The sequence below is a fragment of the Notechis scutatus genome, chromosome 2, assembly GCF_049901735.1.
Source record: "Notechis scutatus isolate UNSWTSFEM ecotype Mainland chromosome 2, rNotScu1.2, whole genome shotgun sequence".
NCBI lineage: Eukaryota > Metazoa > Chordata > Lepidosauria > Squamata > Elapidae > Notechis > Notechis scutatus.
In genome coordinates, this window is record NC_142010.1 from 28706500 (window position 1) to 28725182 (window position 18683).

Below are 18683 nucleotides of genomic sequence, written 5' to 3' on the forward strand. Positions count from 1 at the left end.
CTGTCTGGGGAATTCTGGGAGTTGAAGTCCACACATCTTAAAGTTGCCAAGGTTGGGAAACCTTGGCCTTACAGGCTCTCTTTTCTTTGCTGGAACTCGACAGGGTCAGCAGAAGCAGGGGCAATGACATGCTGATCCCCCTACAATTTAATTCCAAACCACAACAGTTGGGCACAGTGTGGGATGTAGTTTAGTGCCTTTGAGAGTACTGGAAGAAGGGAGGACATATTTTCCTACTGTTTACATAACAGAACCAATTACCTCTGTAACGCAATGAGGGCTGTGAGGAAGACAATAATAGCAGCTAAGAAAAAGGAGCTTTTAATTTAGCTGCCAAACCTAAGGATAGGTAGCCCCAACAGAGCAGTAAGCTATGATGAACTGTCAGTTTGGCTGGCTGTTCTCATTATTATCACATACAGTAACGAAAGACTCCAAAGGGAAACAATTTTTACAAAATGGCTTCATCTTTTCAGCTAATGGCAAAAATAAGTTATATTCACCTCTTTCAGTAAGTTCAAATTGTTTTTTTTCCCCTAAGTCCAAAATATGCCTGGTTTATATGGGTAATGCCAGGTGCTTTGAAAATAGGTTCACCTAACAATGCTCTGAGGCAGCCTGCCCAGATTAGCATCTTCCAGTTGTGTTGGACTACAATTCACATCATACCCACCTGCTGAGAATAATGAGTGCTGTACATTTGAAGGATGCCAATTGGAGACAGTTGCTCTAGAATGGGGGTGTCAAACTTGATTTCATTGAGGGCTGCATCATGGTTGTGTTTGTATATCTTATGATATATGATGAATGTATTTTATGACAATTATGATCATGATTTATCACTTGTTGCTTGTATGTATACTGAGAGCTTATGCACTAGAGACAAAAATCCTTATGTGTCCAATCATACTTGGCCAATAAAGAATTCTATCTATCCATCCATCCATCCCATCCATCTATCTATCTTCAAGACTTGGTTATGGCGAGTTGTTCATTTCAGACTTTTTGTTGGGGTTATAGCCAAGAGTCCTAAAGTCAAGATTTATCCCCTTCTCTTTGTCTCAAGGAAACAAAAATCAAGAAGCATGTTATTATTCTTTATTAATAAAAGCTAATTAAGTGGGGGAACACCATTGTTAAGAGTGAAATGCTTGAGAGAGAATGACGGAGAGATTACATGCTTTCAATGCAGTTATTTATATTGGAAGCATTGGACCAGATATTGGCCTAACAAGTATTTATCATTTGTAAACAGTAGATGCCATTAGCTGATCACAAATGGGAAAGAATTGTGACTATGGAAAATTGCCAAATGCCCTGTTATATACATGAGCACTGTCAGAAGAAAAAGAAGTACTGTAGCAGTCCTAAATTATGGAGCGCTGACATTCTGCAAGTAACTCACTGTTACATAATAAGTAAAACATTACCACTCTACTTTTACCATGTTGCTGCTAATTAGCAAGCAAAATGCAAAAGCCCTAATTCCTCCTGGCTCTTGTTCCACTAAAACCCAATTGAAAATGTACAGAAGAAGAAGGGAGATAGTTTGTATTCTAATTAAGTGTTCATCCAATGAGTGGAATTGAGAATGATGAAAAGGATTTTGGGAGTGTCCAAGATCAAAGAGAAGCAATGCTACCAAAAATAGGAGGAAAATGCAATTCAAGTCGCACAAGGTCTGATGGCTCTATTAAAAGCCACTCTAAAATGGATTTTCCTCCTCCTAGTGTAGGGGTGTCAAACTCAAGTCCTCACGGCGGTGTCACATGACATATAGGGACTTTTTCCCCCCTTGCTAAACCGGATGTGGGCATGGCGAGCTCGTGACGGGAGTTTGACAGCCCTATTCCAATGCCTTCCAGGTGTGTGGGACACAATGGCTAGAGGCTGCTAGGTCTGTTACTCGATCTGGAGAACATCAGAGTGCAGAAGACTGTTCTACTAGGAGAATGCCATTGCTAGTGAAAACAATATTTTCAATTGTGTTTATATGCCGACTTGGGAGGATCCATTGCTCAGTAGCATTCCTTACTTTGTACCAATGTTCCACATTCAGTGTGCGTGAAAAAAAGGCCTTTTATTGTGCAGGCACAGCTGCTGCCTTGACTTTTTAACCCTACCCTGTTGACATCTCATATTGCTAGTGCAGTGAGATCACTGAAAGTGGAACTCAAAGAGACTTTCGCCCTACTATATCTGATGGAGAACCAGTTTGGTGGAGTAGTTATGGTAGTGGGTTGTGTATTCAAGTCTAACCTGAGGCACAAAGCCAGCTGGGTGACTTTGGGTGTGTCATTCTCTCTTAGCCTTTGGAAGGAGACAATAGCAAATCAGATAGGAAGATGGGTGGCATATAATTTAATAAATGATTTAAAAATACTTAGAAAAATCTTACCAAGAATGACTTCTCCAGGTAGTGTCCATGAGTCAAAAACTGGCTCAAAAGCAGAAAATAAGTAAATAAAAAGATTTCAAAAATGAGTCAAAAGTTGCAGTTAACAGCTTTAATTCTAATTCCTGTTCTAATTCCTGTTTGGGTGGGGCAGTTTTTAGGTTCAATATGTGTGTATGTATATAAGTATATACATAAACATACATGCACACACTCATGCACAAAGAATGTCACTATGTGACACTGGTTCCATCACATTGACAGTCCAAGAAGTACTGGATAACAGAAGATGCCTCTATGCAAAGATTCTGGTGTTATTCTAAACATATCAGCCTTTTTCAAGGTTAAACAAAGTTGGGAGAAAATTCTCAGTCACCTCATGATTGATTGATTGATTATGTGCCATCACGTCATTGTCACCTCTTAGAAATTACAAGGATAGATTTTCTTCAGGTTGATCTGTCCCTCACATGGTCCTTCACCTCTTCCAAGGGTGCATCATCCCAATTTTAAAAAAAACACCTTTGTGTGCAATACAAGTACCATTGCCTTTCTATAGAGAGATAGAGAGAAAAGGACAGTGACCAGCCACGCTTTGCTTATGGACAGTGTTTAGTTGTCAAAATTTTGAAAACCCACTTCCAGAGGCATTCCTGGAAAAGTCATTTCACATTTCTGGTTGCAAGGACTTAGACTGGATGGGTGAATTTAAACAAATGGTTTGATTGAGCAAAATGGATGCTGCTTTTCCAGCCCACTGTTGTTCCAGTCAGTGATGATAAAATGGTGCATCGGTGGAGTGATGTTTTAAAAACCCAGCAGAAAAATAAGTAGGGCAGGGAGAGGAAAATAGTAATTAAAACAACAACAGTTCTGCGGGCTTTGAACAAGTGAAGGTCGGCATGTCAAGTAAGTGTTATGTCCATTATTCAGTGAATCACCATTGGTAACAGCAACTGCTGCAGAGATTAGAGGGCAACGGGGTGGTGACCAATGACCCAGGTGAGGGGGTGTTCTTGCTCCGTACGACACCAATTAAATTGCAGGACTTTGCTTGGAAGAAAGCGGAGCACAACAGACAAATTGGATGGCAACCCTTGAGCTGGCACAAGCTGGGAAACATGACTTTCAATTTGGAGCAGGGAAACATGGAGAGGGTTTGCATTATTAGAGGACTAGCGGTGAGTAGAAGATATCCCTGCTCTCAAGAAATAGATGATGGTTGGCATTCATGATGGGGCAGCTTGCCAGTGTGGATATTGCCCTGGAGCACGGGTGTCAAACTTGCCAAGTCACGTTGCCGTCACGTGACATATTGCAACATTTTCCCCCTTTGCGGAGCTGGGGTGTGGCCGTGGCCTGCGCATAACACATCCACCCCACAGGCTACCAGTTTGACACCCCTGCCCTAGAGCATTTGTTCATTTTGCATGTTGCCTACCAAAAACTTAGCCTAGTGGTGGGATTCAAATAATTTAACAACCGGTTCTCTTCCCTAATGAGTTCTTCCAACAACCAGTTCGCCAAACTGTTCAGAGAGTTAACAACCGGTTCGAACTGGCTGAATCCCACCACTGGCTTAGCCTGTTTAGGTTGTGATCCTGTCCCAGCTTCCCACCCCCTCTTGACAAACAGTGAATCTGGGAGTTTGTGTCCTTAGGTCAGTGTTTCCCAACCTTGGCCATTTTAAGATGGGTCAACTTCAAATCCCAGGATACCCCACCCAGCATTGCTGGCTGGAGTATTAAGAGTTGAAGTCCCCATATCTTAAAATGGCTAAAGTTAGGAAACACTGCCTTAGATAATATATTACCTAACTTGACTGGATACATGTCTTGTATTGGGCTTCCAGTCAACATTGGGTAGCTATTATGGGGAAAGAGAATGCTGGTCTAAAGAAATCATTGTCCTAATTTAGCATGGCTTTCTGTGATGACCCCGGGGCATGACACAAAAATAACCAAGTCACAAAAATAGAATGAAATCCCTTTAATGCCTCCAACTTGGCCCCAATGTCCAATTATCCTTGGCTGCATATTAAACTCTTAAAGAAAACAAGTTTACAGAGGGAGTAAATGCAGTCCGCACCCAAAGTATTCGAAATAAAAAACCCAACACAAACCACACTGAAGGAATTACTAGTGCAGGCAAGGATGGTTAATTGCAGACTTCTACCAGATAACGCAGCAACCACAGTTGGGAGGAAGCCAAAACACAGATAAGCTCTGACAAGAATAATGCACATTTTGCTTCCAGCAACTTTGCCATGCACAGTTTGTCCTTTTAAGCAGCCCTCCCAGCTGCAGCCTATGAAGGGGATCAGGGCCCCTTCCTCCCCCATAGACAAGGCCACTCACATTTCTCCCTTATCCGCTCCTCCCTGCGTGCCCTAGGATGAAGAGAGGATGGGCCTGAGTCTTCCTCTGAATGCCCATCTGGTCTGTGTTCTCCAGTTTCTCCCTTCTCCAGTTTCCTCCACAACCACTGGAGCCACACTCCCACTCCCTGTCAGCTGTTCCATCTCTCCCTCGGAGTCAGACTCTAACAGGGGCCTGACACTCTTTCACTCTGGGGTGGGGGTGAGGGCAGGTGTCATTGATTGAATTTGGTCAAAGTTAGCATGCCACCTTGCTGGGATTAGTAATTACAGCATTTTAGGCAGTGGATCTCTGGTTGCCACTGAGTCATTGAAAATTATTTTTCTGTCCTTTAAAACTTGGATGATTCTAGGTGCAAACTTCTATTTTCTAAAATTCCTTACATTCTTTCCAAAGGGAAGATACTTCACTAAATGATGGCAGAAGATGAAATATCAACAACGGACACAACTTTCTTTGGAATGGCATGTCCTTTTGAGAGGCCCTCAAACCTACATATCTACAGAATTCATTATAGGTTTTCAAATGAACAAAAGGATTGAATAATAGCTGAATGTCCCGCTTTCTTTTCTATAACATTTTTTCATTTAAATGGTAGCCAGCATGAGAAATATACGTCAGGGAATGTGGTTTTTAAAGGTGTAGGAAAAGACTGATACATTCTAAAGCTCTGACAAGTCTTTTAAGTGTATTTTTCCACCCAGAAAAAAATAGACTTGCAGGAGGGAGCAAGATTTGTGATTGCTGAGATCTCAGTCTTAACTATAAAGCAGATATTGATAACTCCATGCTATATTGCCCTGACATCGGTGATATGTCACTTGGCAGAAATATTTCCCAATGGCCTAGTTGGCAACAGAAGTTCTGATTTGTACTTCTACTATTTCACCTTTTCTTTTGGAAGTTTTATCATAGCCAAGGAGAGATCCAGTATTTTTGTTTGTATTTTGTCTGTGCTAAAGCAATATTCGGTCGGAATATCCCTGATCTGAAATTTGAAGGTTAGGGCACAATTTCCCCCCCTCTCTACTCATCTTAGAAATTTTAAATAAACTTCTCTGTGCAACTTTCATTATCCCTCATTAGCACTCTCATTAGTACTATAATTATTTGGGGGTTTTTTGTGTGTGTGCCCATGAACATAATTCAACTGCCAAATAAAGGTAATAGCGAAAACAAAAATATTACAGACTATGAATGAGGCACTGGCTTGACCTTTGCATGCTCCAATGACCCAAGCTTAGAAATTGAATAAAAAGGGAGACCTTTGCCAAATGCCACATGCTGAGTTTAAGCAACACATACTTGGATGAAAAGGTAAATAACAAATGCTAAATAACAAAATAGGAAGAAACGCAGTCCCAGCAGAGGTGGAAATTGGAGAGAGGAAGTTACAATTACTATTAATCAACAGCTTTAATGTGCTCTATATGTGTTGTGCTTTGCTTTAAATGGTTTTAGATGGGCCAAGTCCTGAAAGGGGCTAAAAGAAAAAGAAATCTCCAGGTATCAGAATTACAGAATAACAGAGCTGGAAGGGGCCTTGGAGGTCTTCTAGTCCAATCCGCTAATCAGGTAGGAAACCCTATACCATTTCAGATAAATGGTTGTCCAATCTCTTCTCAAAAATCTCCAGCAGTGGAGCACCCACAACTTCTGGAGACAAGTTGTTCCACTGATTATTTCAACTGTCAGAAAATTTCTCCTTAATTCTAGATTGCTTCTCTCCTTGATTAGTTTCCACCCATGGCTTTTTGACCTGCTTTCAGGTGCACTGGAGAATAGGTTGACCTCTATTCTTTATGGCAACTGCTTAGATATTGGAACACTGCTATTATATCGTCCCTAATCCTTCTTTTGTTTAAACTAGACATAGCCAGTTTCTGCAACCATTCTTGATATGTTTTAGCCTCTAGTTCCCTGATCATCTTTGTTGCTCTTCTCTGACTCTATCTAGAGCAGGGGTCTTCAAACAAAGCTTAAGACTTGTGGACTTCAATTCCCAGAATTCCTCCTCCAGTCATGTTAGGTCAGGAATTCTGGGAGTTGAAGTCCACAAGTCTTAAACTTGCCAAGTTTGAAGACCCTCGATCTAGAGTCTCAATATCCTTTTTATATCCTGATGATCAAAACTGGATGTAGTATTCCAAGGTCCATTCTTTAAGATCTTTGTGTGATCCAAAAATGATGCAGAATGTGGGGAGTGCTTAAAAATACTTCACTTTTATCCGTAGTATAATAATCTAAGAATTCCTTTGTCTTCTATTGTTCTTTTGTACATTTCTTGCCATTCATGCTTGATAAAAGCAAAAATAATAATAATGGAGAAGCAAAGGGGGCCAGGGAAGGAAAGGAGATTCTTGTACATTTTGCTTTTATCTTGTTGGCATAGTGCAACATGCCGGCTCCAGCCTAAATGGGATGAACATGAGCAAGGATCCATGAATATATGAGATAGAGGACTACCGTTTTATAAAACCTTAGTAAGACAACACCCAGAATACTGCATCCAGTTTTGGTCAGCACATTACACAAAAGATATTGAAGCTTTGGGGAAAAAAATGCAGAGAAGAGCAACTAGGATGATTAAAGGCCTGGAGACTAAAACATATGAAGAACAGTTGCAGGAATTGGGTTATGGCTAATGTAGAAAAAAGAAAGACTAGGGATGACATGATAGCCATTATTCCAGTATTTGAGGGGCTGCCACACAAAAGAGGGTGTCAAGTTATTTCCAAAGCACCAGAAAGCAAGACAAAGAAATAATGGATGGAAACCAATCAAGGAGAGAAGCAGCATTCTGATTGACTGATTAAATGCATTCCTTGAGACCTCAATCATTCATTTTCATCTGGTAGACTTGTGATCGGAGAATAGCCAGGAAGTGCTGTATACCAGTACAAGGAATTGATGAGGAACAAGTGTTAGTAAACTCAAACGTCTCAAATGATTTTCCTTTTTAAAGGCATTGTGCATTGATTTCATCTAATTTATTATGGATGTCCTTCATTAACCTCTGAGGATACTGGTGCCTAGCAACCAACTTCTTAGCCTAGAAGGGAAAATACCCCATGCAGATCTTCTCACTGAGCTGGGAACTTTGTATGCGGTTGTATCCACCATGAGGTAAAGCTGCATTTCTCTAAGCTATCTCAGATTAATTTTAATGTGTTTCTTCCCACTGAGCTTTTTTATCTATCAATTATTCAAGACAAGTCATGCTCAAACTATGTGCATCTGATTTTTCATTTCTGCCTTATAAGAAATACTAGACGGTACTTTGTTCCTTGAGGATGACAAGCTAGGATGACTCAACTGAGGAAAAAAAATAAGAATTATACATGACTGCAAGGAGAGGTTAATGGATTCTTGGGAAAGTCAGAGGTTCAAATATCTCTTTGCTTAAGAAATTAAATATGAAACACTAAGAGAAGAAAGTACAGCACAACAACCCAGAGGAAACTTTTTTAGCAACTGCTTCTACTCTCTGCATAACATTTTGATGTCCTCCAGAAGAGATATTTTAACATTACATTGACCTGGAACGAAACTTCAGCCATTATTTTTTTAATGAGTTCAGTTAAACATCCATTCATTCCAACTTCACAATCCCTCCAGAGTTTCATCCGTCAGTCTCAAGAAACCACATACAACAATATCAAAAAACAGTATTGTGTCATCATTTTGTTCATTACTTTTCCTTACAATTCTCATTCCCTTCAATGCAAAAAAAGTAAAAAGGATTAAAAATTAAGAGAAGAACATTTCAGAGAAATTCTTGGGGGAATGTGGGGTAAGTGAATCTTCTATCTTTTACTACCCAGTCATTTCTCTAGTGGATTGTACTGTAGCCTTTTGGGCTTCTCTCATTCTGATTAAATCATGAGATCTTTTGTTCCATGCCGATTAGTTAGAAATTGTGGAAGTTGGAGAAATGTGTAGCAAAATAAAGGATCCTATCAATGATAAGTTAATAATAATGTTTAGGGAATCTGGCTTTCCCATTGATTTTGCTTGTCAGAAGGTCGTAAAAGGGGATCACAGGACTCCGGGGACACTGCAACCGTCATACATATGAACCAGTTCCTAAGCATCCAAGTTGTGATCAGGTGATCATGGGGCTGCTGCAGTGGTCATAAGTGTGAAAAACTCTCACTTTTTTCAGTGCTTTTGTAACTTTGAAAGGTCATTAAATGAACTGTTGTAAGTTGAGGACCACCAGTACTGATAATGGTGGATGCTGTTTGTTTTCCTCGACTTGATAGACTGTTGAAGCCACATAGTATTTTCATGAACTGCTCAAAAAGACTCTATGTTAAAAACATGCAACTTCGGTGGTTCATGAAAACATTGTGCAGCTTCAGCCCATTTGTAGGTAAGATTTGTCTGTAAATCAGATGTTCTTAATCCAGGAATAGCTTAGAATTGTAGAGTGATGTCCCTAGAATAGCAGCTGAATTGTAATTCTCTCATGTTTTATGTAACAGCTAGTTAACTCCTCAAGTCAAAAAGCTGCATTTCCATAAAGATAGGTGTCATGCTCCTATTGGAGACTGACTCCGAGGGAGAGGAGGAACAGCCGACAGGGAATGGAAGTGTGGCTCCGGAGGTTGGGGAGGAGGCTGGGGAAGGGCAGAGGCCGGCTGGGCAGTCAGAGGAAGTCAGAACCATCCCCTCTCCATTCTAGGGCATGCAGGGAGGAGAGGATAAGGGAGAGATGTGAATGGCATGGTCTATGGGGGACGAAAGGGCCTTGATCCTCTCCATGGGCTGCAGCTGTGAGAACTGGTTAAAAGGACGGACATGCGTATGGGCCAGTGCTGGAAACAAAGCGTGGAAATATCTCTAGTCTGTCATTCCTCTCTGAGTTTGGCGACCTCCCCAGTGTGTGTTCCGAGATCTGTGGACGTCTTCAAGCCCTTATCTTGCCTGGTTCCCTTAATTGCTTCAATGTGGTTTGTGTTGTGCTGCCTCAACATGGCAAGGAGAAGGGTGGGGAGGAAGCATATCTGTGAGAGATAAGAACACTGAGACTGTATGGCAAGGATATATATCATGTTCTAAGATGGGGTGGTCATAGAAATCTTTAAAATAAAGAAAGACATAAATTCCCCAGCAAGATTCCTGAAGATCTTCCCAGATAAAGCTAGCAGGCCCATATATCAGGCAACAGGGATATAAAAAGATGCTGGAAGAAGCTGATTACATTAGTGACAACAGCAAAGGCAACATTTCATACGGTGTGGGAGAAGGTAATGGCAAATCACATATTGATAAAAATAATGCTTAGGATCATCTGAAACAGCTTAGGTCAAGGGTCTTCAAACTTGGCAAGTTTAAGACTTGTGGCCTTCCAACTCCCAGAATTCCTGAGCTAACATGACTGGAGGAGGAATTTTGGGAGTTAAAGTCCACAAGTCTTAAAGCTGTCAAGTTTGAAGTCCCCTGGCTTAGGTCCTATATGGAAAGGAAGATGGCAGGTGCTCAAGCTTGTTTTTGAAAAGCCAGAGGAGCAAAATGCATTATTGCTGATGCATGCTAAATAATTGAGAAAGGCAAAGAAAGTGATCACGAAGAAGTCAGCGTTTTGGTAGAAAGACCTTCAAAGTTTTCCACTCATGCCAATCCATGGAATGTGTTTAGGGGAACCCCAGAACACCTCACTGTCCTCATTTGAACTCGATGTACAGAACATGAAGCCATAGTTCACACAGAATACAGTGAAACAAGCTGGCTCCAGTTCAGGAGTGATATGGGATGGTAAATTCTCTTCTTATTTATTCAACCTATAATACTGAAAACATAAACCAGACTGAATTGGAAGAAGATGAGTGTGGTTTTAAAACTGGATCAACTTTGCTAGCTGATATAATCTGCATGTTCCAGCATTGAAAGTCAAGAAACACAAGGGGGGAAAATTGGACTATCATTAAATATAAAGAAGACCAAACCAATAAAGACAGATCCACCAGCAGCCTTAGAATTATCAATGATGATATTAAAATGATGGAAAGCTTAGGATCAACCATCAACAGCAAAGGAACAAGCGGACTAGCATTTGGTAGGATACCAATGAAAATCTTGGTGAACACTTTGGTGTTGGAGAAGACTGCTGATTTTTTCTGGATAGCCAGGAAAAGAAACAATCAGTCCAAAATTTTCACTAGAGGCACAAATGACCAGGCTCAAACAAAAGACTTAGACCATCTATGTAAAGACTTAGCTTTCTGGTGTAATCAATAATTGTGTTCTGAAAAGTGGAAAGGAAGAGAACCCCATCAAGGTAGATCAATTCAATTGCAGCAATGAGTGCACTGCTGGGAGATCTGAAGTTGGAAACAGAGTCTTGTAGGAAAAATCCGTATGGTTATAAAGAGTTGACATCACCCTGATGGATTCTATTCTATTCTGTTCCGTTCCGTTCCGTTCCCTTCCCTTCCCTTCCCTTCCCTTCCATTCCATTCCCTTCCATTCCATTCTATTCTATTCTATTCTACCTTACCCTAACCTACCCTACTCAACTAATCTGTATTATTTTCTAAGTCTCTACTTAAACTGGAAATTTTGGAAAGGATGGCCCTATATTTCTTACATTCATTTTTTGTATTTGCTTAAGCATAACATATAGAGACAGTTTCAATTGATATTTTAGGGGAGTTGTTAAAATCTAGGACGAGATCAAGATTAGCTAATTAATGACAGGGGATGCTACCTCATTTCAATGCATTTACTTTGATGTACAATGTATATACATTATGATGTATATTGATGATGTACTTTGGGGATCTGTGGTTTGGGCAGACATGCTGATGATATGGCAGGGAACCATGCCCACATGGGGGAGGCTAGGCACACTTAAATGACATGGATTGTAGAAATGCTGACATGGTAAATGACTTACCTGTCCTTTGTGTCATATTTAACTCAAGAAAACTGTGATTTGACTCTCCCAGGAATGTGTTTATATTTAATTAATAGCATGATTTGTTTGAAAGATAAAGTGTACAAGTACAGCTGCAAGCATTAAACATTTATTTAATATCTCTGAGGCATTTTAAACCAAGAGTGCCCAATGTTAATATGTTCTAATCTTTCTCCCATTACAATAAAACCATTTCTACTGGCACTGTTTTGCTTGTATTAAAATTACAGAGCTGTCAACTAGTGAAATCCCTTTTATTCTAGGGCAGTTTTTCAGACTTGGCAAATGTGTGGACTTCAACTCCCAGAATTAGAGTTGAAATCCACACATCTTAAAGCTATCAACTTTAAAAAACACTATTCTTGTCTAGCAAATTTTGACAGCAAAAAACCTGATGACTATTAGATGGCAGCAAAATATTCAAGTTTTCATCTGTTTGCTGCCATGATTAAATACTCAGATGGATTATCTGCAGCCCAAATCCTTACAGTTATTCAGTTGGTCTGAAAATGAGTAACTTTTTCCAGGAGGTGTGGGAAGAAAAACCCAGTCTAGTTCCAAGTTGGAAGAAAGATGCTAGAAATAAAATGGAGGCTGGCTACAAGGAAAGAAGGTCTCTCTTTATTTGGTTTCCAGAAACTTCAGTGACAGCAGCATGTTTCTGGGGTGACTGACAAAATGGCTGAGTGAGTGGATAGACTTGTATAGGGTACTGGGATTTGGTGATTGAGATGCTCCAGGGGATTGTGCAATGTAGTGAGCCTTGTGTTTTTTACTATTTCAATGGTGGTGGGTTAATCCTATTATGTCCTAAAGGTCATGTCCTGTCCTTATAATTTAGGTGTGGGGATGGAAATTCTTAATCCCATCAGCTCTAGTTGGAGAGCTTGTGGCTGAAGGCATTTTATTTATGAATAGATTGGCCCAGTCTTCCTGAATGGATACAAAATCTGCATTCCTAAAGGCCAGCCTCTTCAAGTTTCTTGGTTTGAACCTGTTTTCCTAAGGCAGGAAGACTGGGATTGCTTTCTGCCTTTGTTAAAAATTTTCTCCATTTCTTCTTTGAGGATATACTGCCTCTTTTAATATTCCCCAAAATATTTCATTCTCTGGGAGAGTGGGGGCTTCCCACAGAGTCATATATAAGATAAGTTAGCAATTTAATGAACAAAAGCCATCATTCTATTTTGAAAAAAAAAAGAAATAATTGTTTGTGGACAATTATTATATTAAACAACACAAGAGATAGAGCCTCAGGAAAAAAAACTAAAGATGTCCAAGGAAGTATTCATTGTTTTATCTAACAATGGGCTTGTTACTATAAAGCCTTTAAAAAAGAATGAAACAAAGATGAATGAAATTAAAGTGAAATAAAAGCCCACATTTAAAACACATGAAATCTATTGAATTTAACCAAACAATTAACCATTAAAGGCTTACTTGCAAATGCACAAACTTTTTAAAAAGCTGACCCAACTGACCCAAGTTGGTCCCTTGGTTCAACAAACTGGTTTATTGCAAAATTTTGGGGCAACGACAGAGAAGGGCTGACCTCTGTTGCAGGAGAAACAACTGGCCTATATTATCTCAGAGAATGGACTGGAACAGATGGCAGATGAAGGATCAATCAGCCAGTTTGGGGTAGTCCTCATTAAGGTACCAGGTTAGAAACCAGGAAACTCTGAATTCTAGTCCCATTTTAGGTATGAAAGCTGGCTAGGTGACTTTGGACCAGCTACTTTCTCTCGGGCCAACCCACCTCACAGGGTTGTTGTTGTGGGGAAACTAGGAAGAGGGAGGAACATTAGGTATGTTTGCTGCCTTGAGTTCTTTATAAAAAATAATAAAAGTGGGATATATACAATACAATACAATAAATAAAAAGGGTGTTCTCTCTGGTAGCCTGGACCCGAATTGCAAATAACTTGAAAGATAATATTCATATTTAATCCAGAAACACATTGGCAGCCAGTGGAATATCTTTCCGCAAAGGAGTGGCATCTCCTTGAGTCACTCTATGTAGCAACACCCAACTGCTGAGGAGGAGGAGGAGGAGGAGGTGGAGGGACAGACTGTCTCTTGCCGGTCACAACTAGCTGACCCACCAGAGTGGGAAAGCAAAGAACGTTGCGGGTCCCATCCTCTAGGGAGATACACCCAGGGGTGGGAGTCTACCAGTTCACACCTATTCGCTAAAACCAGTTGTTAACATTCTAAGCAGTTCAGAGAACCAGTTGTTAGAAGAAATTACTGGCCTAATCCTGTAAGGAAGGCAGGAAGGAAACATTCTGGTGTTGCCTCTCCGTTAACCCTTATTACATTCTTGGCAGGACTAGACTTCCTGTCTCAGGAACTTCTCTGGAGTTTTTTCCCCCCTCCTTTTCTGGTACTTTGCTTGTGTGGAGTGACCATTCAAAGTTACAAAGGCACTGAAAAAAAGTGACTCATGACCATTTTTCACACTTACAACTGTTGCAGCATCCCCACAGTCATGAGAGGCCTGGTGAGGAGATGCGTGCCTCGATGTGAGTGATGTTGAGTTGGCCACGCCCAGCCAATAACATGACCACCAAGCCACGTCCACCCAGTCACATGACCAACAAGCCACACCCACCAACTAAGCCATGCCCACAGAACCGGTTGTTAAAAAATTTGAATCCCACCCCTGGATACACCTGGTAGTACCCAGAAGAAAGGCCTTCTCCGTGGTGGCTCCTTCTCTCTAGAACATCATTCCTCCAGAGATTAGAATGGAAGGTCCTTCAGATGTGATTCTGCCAGCAGGCATGGAGGAACGCGGAGCGGGATGGAGCCCATTAAATGGCTGCCTTGAGTCTCCATGTGCGAATAGGTGGCAATATAAGTCTCCTAAATAAATAAACAATTCATCATTATTTCCTTCATCATTTTATGGGGAGTACTTCACAATAAAAGTAAAGTTTGAGAAAGTTCCTACAAAATATGTTAATATGTTCCTACAAAATATGTTTCTAGTTTGATGCTGTAATTACTACACCCACTGGCTCTCAAACTTTCTATGAGTGCTGGCAAATGCAGCAGTTTATAAAAGCAGATGAGAGATAAGTAAATTTAATGTGGTCGTGCTGCAACGGAGGGAGAGGACTTCCTGGGTCACAAATTTTCCCATCCACAAGCTTTGTGATTAAGTCACATGGATGCAAAAGATGTTATTACCACACCCTTCACAGAACAGATCCAAGAGTTTGCTTTTTGATGACTGCTGCTTTTTGATGGTCACTAATTACAGTGAAGAATGACATGTCTTGAAGCCAGAGGTCCTTTCAATACAGACAGTTAATCAAATAAGATTGGTATAGGGAAGGGACAGCTTGGCACATTATTAGTGACTGAAAGTAATGCAGGAAGAATTAATAACATGTTTATAGACTGAGAATGGTTGCTTCTCCTTCAAAGGAACAGTAAGTCTAAACAAATGGAAGGATTGAACAATGTTCAGGAAGACATGAAAAAAAGACTGTAACCTCATCTTCAACTTGACTTATAACTTGAGTAGACATGTTCAGATAAACTCACAAGCCAGAAGATGTTATAGAAGTTGCAGGGCCATAGTTGATCACTGCAAGAGAACTGAATGTAAAAAAGTCCCACACTGTCAGCCTATAGATCTAGAAATCTAAATGTATAATTTTTTATGATAGGGTATAATAACAGAATCATGCAAGCCTGACTGTACTTTATATCTTTTTCTTTTTATATCCCAGTGAATCAGAGAAGAGTTTGCCTGATTCGATCACGTTTTCCAGAACCTAAGGTATATTTCAGCCCTCTCTGCTAATGTCATGGTTCTTGCCAATTTCCCTTGAGGTCATCTCCCTGATTCATCGCACAAGTTCAGCCTATTGAAACAGAACTAAGAAAAACTTTTGCTAGAAATTCTGGATACTTATGGTTCTAGCTTGGAGGTTACATGAGGTTATGTGAGATGGGGGTCTAACAGCCTTTGAAGACCACGCAGAATGTGCCACTAAGATTCATTGGCAAGCCAGCAAATAACAATGATGTTGTTTTCTGTAGAATTCAGCATCACATATCTAGAAAATTTGATTCTTCTGTAATATATTAAAAGGAAAAATGGGTTGAAAAATCTGGGTGCCCCCTCAGGTGATGTCACAGTGATCTGCTCTGCGCCCTGCACTCTTTGACAGACTTACAAAAGGTCACACTGCTTGGATATACACTTCGATCATGCCACAATACCTAGATTATTTCTTTGTTTATGCACACATTCCTAAAATTAGTCAGAATGGGGTAATTTATAATTTATGTTCAATTATTCAAAGTGGGCTACTAGTTTCCCATCTTTGTTTTAGATGAATGTTATTTATATTTAAAATTTGAGGCAAAATTTGAAGTTCTTGCATGGGAAAAACATCATTTAAATATTCTTCCTAGGGAATGTAAATGATTAAATGCCATGCAACTGAAGGGTGAACACTCCAAGACAACAAAGGTAGTAAAATGATTGCTGAGATTTAAAAAAAAACCATCCACCTTCTCAAATAAAAAGCTTGAACAGGCAATGACTGAACTATCAAGGGAATTTTGGGATTGTAACAAAGAGCACAACAAAATGTCATTTGTTAAAAGAAAACAACAAAGATGACTAAGCAGGCATGAAGCGTTTAAAAGATGAATACTCTCCTCAGATTTTCAGAATATCTCCACTTGAAAATTTTCTACATCATTCTCAACTTGCTTGAACATTGCCTTTGACAGTGTTTGATAAACTTACAGTATTTTATGACTGGAGACAGATGGCATGGGGTGCCAATGTTGCTGTTATTCTTTTGTCGGTTGGTCTTGCCTATCTCTCTTTTTCTTTGCAACTTCCATGCTTGTAGTCCTCATCATAACTAATCTCAAAGGGAAAAATTTATTAAATTAATTGATTTAAGAGGTTAGGAGGTCTCTGGAAGACAATGGTACAACGAAAACAGTGGTGGGATTCAATTTTTTTTACTACCGGTTCTGTGGGCGTGGCTTGGTGGGCGTGGCAGGGGAAGGATACTGTAAAATCTCCAGTCAGGGGTGGTGTTTGCCGGTTCTCCGAACTACTCAAAATTTCCACTACCGGTTCTCCAGAACTGGTCAGAACCTGCTGTATACCACCTCTGAATGAAAAACAGGAAACCTGCTCACATACCTTAACTATCCCATAACTATGGTTAAGATCCTGTACCTCTTCTCATCATAATTTCTCTGGAATGTTCTTCTCCTTTAAAAAAAAATGTTTGAATACCTTTCTTCTCCCATCAAATTCACTGAGAATGACTGAAAAAAATACAGCAATTGTTTGCACAGAATTAAATATAGAAGAAATGGATTGGGGAAGTATCTTAGATGTCACAGTAGTAGAACCTGGAGCCACAGACTATAAAGCATTGCCTTGGATGAATTTCCAAGCTTCAGATTGTGAATACTGCAATGGTTGTAAATTGTCTTTTTTCAGTGCCATTGTAACCTTAAACAGCCACTAAATGAATAGTTGTAAGTCGAGGACTACCTGTTCTTACAGGGAGGTGATTGTGTATTTGCTACTTATACTTTTTTTTTGGCGTGCTTCCTACAAGCGAAGTCAATAGGAAAGCCAGCAGGAATTTGCAAATGGTGACCATGTGATTTCACACTTTAAATGGTGCAGGATTCTTTTCATAATAACAATTGGAAGTGCTGTAATTTCTGTCGCTAAACAGCACAGTTACAAGATATTGCACTTTACAACTGCATCAATCAGCAGTGGAAGTTCTAGTCCTAATTACTGTCATTATGTGAGGACTACCTATAATAGAGTTAACAGCCAATCGTTTAACTATTTAGATATACCATTCACATTCTAAGGACATAGACATATAAAATACTGTATGTATGTATATAATAAAAAATTTTTTTTTTTTATTTTTTAATAATTTTTTTTTTTTTTTTGGTTGGTTTTTTTTTTTTTTTTTTTTGGGTTTTGTGTTTTTTTGTTTTTGTTGTGTTTGGGGGTTTATTTGTTTTTTGGTTTTTTAAATATTTTTTTTTTATAATATTTTTTTTTTTTTTTTTTTTTTTTTTTTTTTTTTTTTTTTTTTTTTTGGGGGGGGGGTTTTTTTTTTTTTTTTTTTATAATAAATTTTGTTTTTTTTTTTGGGGGGGTTTTTTTTGTGGGGGCAATGACAAAATCTTTACAACATTACTATACAAACCTGTGCTGTGCCACTCACTCACTTTCACACATCAGTGTGATTTATGGAGGGTTTTAGCTATCTTCCCCCAGTTCCTCCAGTTCCCTCTTCACTCAGCTTTATAACTGTCCCAGCCGAAGCCAGCCATGAGCAAGCCCAGATTAATTCCTCAGGCAATGGTCAATTACTCCACCACAACACAAATAGCAAGCTACTCAAACGGTAAGACCAATAAACAAACATACCCCCCCACACCAAACTTAAAGTACACTCCTGTTAGCTCACGGGTTATAGTAATTCAGTCTCAGGAAACACACCAAGCACACAGCCAAGACCCACACACATTGCTTCTAGCAATGCCTCCCTCTGCCTGCTGTGCTTAATAACTCCTGGTGCAGCATATCAAGAGGACTGGGGCCTTTGCCCGAGAATCTGGCAGACCTCCACTTCTCTGCCCTGCCTGCTCTGAGATTCACTATGGCAGGCAGTTCCTCCTCCCCTCTTCTTGGCTGGCCTGCAAGCTGGCCAAAGCCTGTTCTGCCCGCAGTTCAGGGTCAGTAATTCCTGATGTGCCTGAAATGATCTTATTCCCCTTGAGCCGGCCTGTGAGGAAGTGCCAATTGTCCAAAGAAGACATCACAAAGCCTCATACTTTCCTACTTGTGTTACACAACTTTATATCATTCAAATTGTCTTATTTCATAGTAACTTATCATCTACCAGTGCCAAATCACAAAAGCCTATCGATAGTTATATTCCTGTAACCTTGCCCAATGACATAA

General features: G+C 39.9%; 2 long non-coding RNA genes across 2 annotated transcripts in view; one reads left to right on the forward strand and one right to left on the reverse strand.

The window, feature by feature from the left end:
- Positions 1-18683, forward strand: part of LOC148131984 (uncharacterized) — a 42726-nt gene that overhangs the window by 8020 nt on the left and 16023 nt on the right. The window contains exon 2 of the long non-coding RNA XR_015747235.1: positions 15447-15488. This is a non-coding gene — a long non-coding RNA (uncharacterized LOC148131984). The remainder of the gene's footprint in view (positions 1-15446; positions 15489-18683) is intronic.
- Positions 12298-18055, reverse strand: LOC148131985 (uncharacterized). The gene is made up of 3 exons (XR_015747236.1): positions 17923-18055; positions 16470-16590; positions 12298-14563 (listed from the first exon to the last, which is right to left on the reverse strand). It is a non-coding gene; the product is annotated as an uncharacterized LOC148131985 (long non-coding RNA).